Raw genomic sequence first — 8,175 nt, forward strand, 5'->3', positions numbered from 1 at the left:
AAAAGAACAAAATTATTTCCTTTTGAGACTCATCATAGAATTCACCCTTCTTTCCGTTGGTTCACTTGGGGAAGTAAAATTTTCAGATCGATCGTAAACGAGATACTTATGGCTTTTGAGTCTATGCTTGATTTAAGCTAAGTATTGAACTGGATTATTCAAATTTCTGATATTTCAGCTCGGACTGCTCTTTGTTTTCTTCTGTTTTGATTTGTTGCTCTAACTTTTGCCTAGATTGCCCTTTCAGATTTTCAAACTAGCGAGCATGCTCTAGCTTTTGCCTAGATTACCTTTTCAGGTTTTCAAACTAGCGAGCTCTCTTTTTTCCTTTGCTCTGATTGTTGCCAAAGTTATCCTTTTGGATTTTCAACCTTGCGAGCTTGCCTTAATTTTTGCTTAAGTCGCCCTTTTTGGGTTTTCAACTTAATAGGCTTTTTTTTTGTCTTTTCTTTATGAACTTCTGGAGTTACTGTCTGATCATGCTTTACTACCTTCCTTGACTTTTTCACACAGTACTTAGGAGGACTTTCATAGGTAGGCTTAGGACTGGGCATAAAAAGAAAGGGAATTTTGAGGCTCAAAAACCCAAATGCCCCTTGTGTGGCATTTTTTATATTTTGCTTTGAATTTTCTTCCCCATTTTGAAGATATTTTTTTTTCTTTTGAATTTTTTCTGGAATTTTTTTTTTGTGGGGAAATAGATTTTTTTTTATTTTGATGTGGTCGGGCCTGAAGTAACTTCTCGGTTGCCTATGTACCCCAAAATTTTGGGATCAGACTAAAACGTAGTTCGAATTCTTCCCTCCCTTAAGTTAGGTAATCAGGCTGAGAAATAAAAAGACATAATTTTTTTTTGAAAAGATTTGCAAAGGGCTAAGAAAGGAGACATTGAACTAGGTAGTAGGAAAATTGATTCGACTAAAGATGGCCTCCTTAAATGTAGTACCGCTTGATCTGGTAAAGGTTGGTTGGTTCTGGTAATTCGATTCCATCATGATCTTGAAGCATGACAACTTTTCCTGATAATATTTTTTTCATGATGAACGGACCTCCCCAATTTGGTTTGAACTTCCCTCTAGGGTCAAAGATAGGTGCCCGATTCTCTTTGAGTACTAAATCCCTGACTTGTAAGTGACGGGCCTTGATTTTTTTATCAAACGCACATGCGACTCTTCTTTGATAAGCTTGCACGTGATATAAAGCTCTTAGTTATTTTTCTTCGATCAAATTTAATTCTTCATACCGTTGATGAACCCAATCTGCTTCTGACAATTGACTTTCCAACAAGACCCTGAGAGACGGAATTTCCATTTCAACTGGCAAGACTGCTTCCATGTCATACACTAAAGAGTAGGGAGTAGCTCCAGTAGAGGATCGAATTGAAGTTCGATATGCCCATAGTGTAAATGACAGTTTTTTTGACCAATCTCGATGTGATTGACACATTTTCCTGATGATAGTCTTAAGATTCTTATTAGTTGCTTCAACTACTCCATTAGTCTGAGGGCGGTAAGGAGATGATTTGTGGTGTTAGATTTTGAACTTTGAATACAATGTAATAACCTCAGCTTTGAAGTGTGACCCGTTATTAGAAATCAGCTCCGAAGGTACCTCGTATCAATTGATGATGTTTGTTTGGATAAACTTTGCAACTCGAGATGCAGTAAGGACAGCATAAGAGGTAGCTTTGACCTATTTAGTAAAATAATCGATAGCAACTAGAATGTATTCATGCCTGTTTGATGCCTTAGACGATATTTTACCAATAATGTCAGTTCCCCAAATTGAGAATGGCCACGGTGAAGTCAGACCAACTAATTGAGATGGTGGCACATGTATAAGGTTCGCATGTATTTGGCATTTATGACAGGTCTTAACCATGTGGTGACAATCTGTTTCCATCGTGGGCCAGTAGTACCCTTGTCTCATAATTTTCTTAGCTAACATTTTTTCACTCATGTGAGGGCCACATTCTCCTGAATGTAGTTCAACCATTATCTATTCGGCTTGATCTTCATCAACACACAAAAATGAATCCCATCATAAGACCTTTTGTATAAACTTCCTGCGCACATGATGAATTGAGATGCTAATCTTAGTAGGGTTTGTCGTTCCTTCCTTGATGCTTTTTTCGGAAATTCTCGTTTTTCCAATACTCTTTTTATATCTATGTACCATGACTTCCCATCAGGTAGTCGAGTATCAATGTTGATCTGATGGCAATATGCAGGTTTGTCTTTGACTTTGACAGTGATCGACCTCAATTCCATGCTAGGGGGCAAATGGATCATTGAAGATAGAGTGGCTAAAGAGTCAGCAAATCTGTTATCTTCCCTTGACAAGTGTTGAAACATGATAGCTTTAAATTTACTCACTAAGTTTAATAGATACTCATGATAAGGCTTTAACTTTTCGTCCCTAGTCTTCCATTCTTTCAATGACTGATGTATGACCAAGGCTGAATCCCTAAAAACTTCAATTTCTGTAATGCCCAGGTTCAAAGAGGCTTCGAGCCCCGTGATGCATGCCTCATATTCAATTGTTACTAAAAGCGCCCTCGATCCGTGGGGTGCACGGATCCGCTTTTGACCCTTGAGGTTTGGGAGTCGCCACCTAGTTGTTAAGGTCTAGGAACCAAACTGACTCTAAAAAAAGGCAAACTAATCTACGGAAGAGAAAAAGAGTCCGGGGATCACGTTATGGGGTTGGAAGGTGTTAGGCACCAACCCCGCCCGGCCAAAGCCAGTCTCTACTAACTTTCCAAATAAATCACATTGCTAAAAACCTAGATAAAAATAAAAATAAAATTTTTTTATACCTTTCCGATAGCAAGGATTTTGCTCCCTCAGATCTGACAAAAATAGCTCCTTGTACCGTACTCCCTTGCTTTGTTCTGTCTCCGGATTTGAATTCGGATATCCGAAATCAAGGTATCTCCTTGTTTTTGGATCTGAACTCTTCAAGTTTGTTGCGGATTTTGGGGTGTTTTTGGAGGCTTTTAGGCGTTTCTTATGCTAAAATCGAAGGAGGGATGTTAGGTATGGAGTTGGGGCTCCAAAACTAGGGTTTATGGGAGGCTAGGGAGTTTTTGGACCTACTTCTCTTAGGGTTTATGATTTGATACGAAAATAGGGTGTGAGCACCTCTATTTATAGATGTTTTTAGGGGTTGATTTGGATAGAGTTAGTATTTAATTAGAGTTCTTTTGGTTAGAGTTGTGTTTTAGTTAGACTTATTTTAAGGTAGAATTGTGTTTTAATTAGAATTGTTTTAGGTAGAATTGTTTTTTAGTTAGAACTCTATTAGATTGAGTTATTATTTAATTAGAATTCTATTATGACTTTTGGTCTTATTTGATTGACTTTTAATATTTTGACTTTAGTCTTAATTGATTGACTTTTAATATCTTGACTTTAGTCTTGCTTAATTGACTTTAATTTTGACTTCAGTCTCACTTGATTGACTTTAATACCTTGACTTCAATCTTGCTTGATTTACTTTTAATTTTTGGAGAACCCCCCTCCATTATTTCTTTAATTCTTTGGACCCCCAAATAGAGGGGTCCTTAAAGAAATATCTCACGAACCCTCAACAGTTTTACTTGAAAACCCGATTGATCGGTTTTTTTAATTCAAATTTTAAATTAATTTCATTAATGTTTCACTTTAATTATTTAATATTTTATTTATTAATTTCAAAAATTTTAATTATGAGAATTGTGAAATTACCGTTTTACCCCCGGAGAGGACTTTTCACGTTTTAAGTCAGTTTTTAATGTTCTAGTATGTTTCAGAATCGATTTTTCGTAAGGAATTCAATGGAAATATTAGTTTGTGTCATTTATGAAGTTTTTTTTGTGTGAAATGGTTGTGAACTTAATGAGGGGCATTTTCATAATTTTATCAAATTCTGTGAAAATTGGTGAAATGATTTATTTATTAATTTCGATTTGTTGTTTTATGTGTTAGAAAGGATTTTCCTAAGCGTAACGTAGGCTCTAGGGTTGTTTTGAGGTTAGGGGTATTTTGATAATTTGGTCAATCTTTAATGATTTTTATCGTGAAGCTTCTTTTTGATCTGCAAGATGATGATTTCTATGTTTCTAAGGTCGTATTTTCCTAGCGTAACGTGGTTTCTAAGGTTTTGTCAGTTCGAGATACCTCATCCGGATTTCTGAAACATATCTGGTAACAAAATAAAGTAATGGAATACACATCCATCATTGGGAATCATTGCGATTGGGTTGACGAGTTGATTAATCAGGAGAGTGCAAAAATGAGGTGTCTACAGATGCCCCTCTTTGGCAGAGGGTTGAAGTAAACTAGATAGCAAATCTATTTTGGTAGATAGTGCGATATCCGAATGGCAAAGCTAGTGACATTTCATTTTGCAGCCTGATTTAATAATTCGTCGAGGTGTTTGGATCCTTGAGCATAAACTCTCCCCGAACTAAAAGAAAATGTCAAGTCCTTGAGCGCGAGCTCTCACTAGCAGTGTCAGATCCTTGAATTTAAAAAATTCTCCTTGACTGATATAACAACTGTGCAAGTGTGTTATTTAAAATCTGAGATAAATTTGAGTAAAATCTGAGTATAATTTGAGCATAATCTGAGCATGAATGAACATAATTCCGAGAAAACTTTCGACGAAAACTGAGCAAAATCCAAGATGACCCTTGGCGGCATCTCAGAAAAATCCAAGATAACCCTTGGCGAAAACTGAGCAAAATCCAAGATAACCCTTGGCGGCATCTGAGCAAAATCCAGGATAACCCTTGGCGGAAACTGAGCAAAATCCAAGATAACCCTTGGCGAAAACTGAGTAAAATCCAAGATAACCCTTGGCGGCAACTGAGCAAAATCCAAGATAACCCTTGGCGGCATCTGAGCAAAATCCAAGATAACCCTTGGCGGCAACTGAGCAAAATCCAAGATAACCCTTGGCGGAAACTGAGCAAAATCCAAGATAACCCTTGGCGGCATCTGAGCAAAATCCAAGTTAACCCTTGGCGGAAACTGAGCAAAATCCAAGATAACCCTTGGCGGAAACTGAGCAAAATCCAAGATAACCCTTGGCGGCAACTGAGCAAAATCCAAGAAAACCCTTGGCGGAAACTGAGCAAAATCCAAGATAACCCTTGGCGGCAACTGAGCAAAATGGTTATCGGCAACTGAGCAAAATCCAAGATAACCCTTGGCGGAAACTGAGCAAAATCCAAGATAACCCTTGGCGACAACTGAGCAAAATGCAAGATAACCCTTGGCGGAAACTGAGCAAAATCCAAGTTAACCCTTGGCGGCAACTGAGCAAAATCCAAGTTAACCCTTGGCAAAAACTGAGTAAAACTGGCAAAGGAATGAATGAATTTTGGGAAAGAATGAACGAATTTGGAGAAAACTGATTAGAACGAACCGGAGAACGACTAAATCTGGAAGATAATGAATCTGGAAGAGAAATGATCGATTCCAAGAATGATCGGATCTGAAAAGAATCTAGAGAACGAAAGAATGCCATATCTCCTTATGTGAGATCCAAAATGCTTTTGTTTGAACCTCAAGGATTTATCAAAAACTTTTAAAACCTGAGTTTTTATTTCTTTTGAACCTCAAGAGTTTTTTGAAAAACTGTTATCAAGAGGGTTACCTTAAATTTGGGGTTCTCATTATCTCTTAGGATTAACATTGCTCAAAAGCAAAATGCCTCTAGCTTGACAATGACCATGGCCTTGAAAATAATTGAACACATCATAAAAAAATGCCCCTAGTATAAGGGGGAAAAGTTACATTAAAAAAAGAAAGAAAATGCCCCTTGTATGAAGGTTTGAAATAATTGATTACCACAAGCGCAATAAAGACTCAACTTCTAATTTTGATTAATTTTATTGAAGGTTTTTGAGTCAGGATCAAGAGTACAAAATTATTTCCTTTCGAGTTTCATCATAGAATTCACCCTTATCTCCCTTGGTTCACTTGGGGGAGTAAAAATTTTCAGATCGATCGTAGACAAGATACTTGTGGCTTCTGAGTCTATGCCTTGTTTAAGCTAAGTATTGAACTTGATTATTCGGACTTCTGATGTTTCAGATCGGACCGCTCTCAGCTTGGGATTTTCTTCTTTTTTTCTTTGTTGCTCTAACTTTTGCCTAGATCGCCTTTTCAGGTTTTTAATCTTGCGAGCTTGCTCTAACTTTTGCCTAGATCGCTTTTTCAGGTTTTCGATCTAGCGAGCTCTTCTCTTTTTTTTTTTGCTCTGATTGTTGCCAAAGTTGTCCTTTCAGATTTTCAACCTTGCGAGGTTGCTTTAATTTTTGCCTAAGTCACCCTTTTCGGGTTTTCAACTTAGCAGGCTTCATCATTTTTTTATCTTTTTCTTTTCTTCTGAACTTCTGGAGTTGCTGTTTGATCAGGCTTTGCTATCTCCCTTGACTTTTCGCACGGTACTTAGGAGGACTTTCATGGGTAAGCTTAGGACTGGGTATAAAAAGAAAGGAATTTTGAGGCTCAAAAACCCAAATGCCCCTTGTGTGACATTTCCTTTTAAATTATTTTCTTTTTTTCTTGAATTTTCTTTCCCACTTTGACAATTTTTTTCTTTTGAATTGTTTCTTTTTAGATTTTTTCTTTGTCGGGAAATCTATATATATTTTTTTATTTTGATGTGGTCGGGCCTGAAGTAACTTCTCAGGTTACCTACGTACCCTAGAATTTTGGGATCAGACCAAAACGTACTTCGAATTTTTCCCTCCCCTGGATTAGGTGATCGGGTTGAGAAAGAAAAATGCATAATTTTTATTTTTGAAAAGGCTGCAAAGGGGTTGAGAAAGGATATGTTGAACTGGGTAACTGGGTAATATGAGGATCGATTCGGCCAAAGATGGCCTCCTTAAATGTAGTACCGTTTGATTTGGTCAAGGTTGGTTGGTTCTGGTAATTCGATTCCATCACGATCTTGAAGTCTGACAGTTTTTCCTGGTAATATTTCCTTGACGATGAATGGACCTCCCCAATTTGGTTTGAACTTCCCTCTAGGGTCAAAGATAGGTGCTCGATTCTCTTTGAGTACTAAGTCCCTGACTTGTAAGTGACGGGCCTTGATCTTTTTGTCAAATGCGCGGGCAACTCTTATTTGATAAGCTTGCACGTGATACAACGCTCTTAGTCATTTTTCTTCGATCGAATTCAATTCTTCATACCGTTGGCGAACCCAATCTGCTTCTGACAACTGACTTTCTAATAAAATCCTGAGAGACGAAATTTTCATTTCAACTGGCAAGACTGCTTCCATGCCATACACTAAGGAGTAGGGAATAGTTCTAGTAGAAGACTGCATTGAAGTATGATGTTCCCCTAGTGTGAATGGTAACTTCTCTAACTAATCCTGGTGTGATTGACGCATTGTCTTGATGATTGTTTTGAGATTTTTTACTAGTTGCTTCAACCTTTCCATTAGTCTGAGAACGTAAGGAGATAATTTGTGATGCCGGATCTTGAACTTTAAATATAAAGTAACAACTTAAGTTTTGATGTACAACCCATTATCAAATATCAATACCGCTTCAACTATTTCATTAGTCTGAGAATGTAATCTATTCTGGGAGCTCTACCATGTTGAGAAGTCTAGCACTAATACATTTTATAACATCTTCCTTGATCTCCTTTTATCAAGTCAATATATAATCCGTGTCAGACAACACCCAAACTTGCACCTAACATATCCTCATAGGCCCACTCGAACAAGTCTTTTGAAATTTCTGAGAAAATTCATTATCCCCTTGTATTTCTCTAGAGATAGGATGGTTTCTATTTGAATTTCTTTAAGCATTTATTTCTGTTCCGAAGTCAATGACCTTTGCTTTCTTGATTAAACGTTGAGCCTAACTCTTATCTTCTTGCTAAGGAAAGAAATTTATCCTTGAAGCCAGATTAGTAGTTAATTCGTTAATGCGCTCGAGGTATTCAGAAATTTCCTTTATTCAAATGGGGTGACAAACGTCGTTCTAGACTTAGCAATCGAACTCGACTCATAGAAAAAGAATAGACTCAATCTAAAGAAGAAATGACCTTGATAGATTGATGAAAAGAATTGGACTCAAGCTAAACTACATGATTCATGAAAATTTGAGACAAGTACCCACAACGGACTTGATTACGGACAGAGGGACTCAAGATATTGCTT

The sequence above is a fragment of the Akebia trifoliata genome, chromosome 12 (assembly GCF_017979445.1).
Source record: "Akebia trifoliata isolate Shusen 1 chromosome 12, ASM1797944v1, whole genome shotgun sequence".
NCBI classification, from domain to species: domain Eukaryota; kingdom Viridiplantae; phylum Streptophyta; class Magnoliopsida; order Ranunculales; family Lardizabalaceae; genus Akebia; species Akebia trifoliata.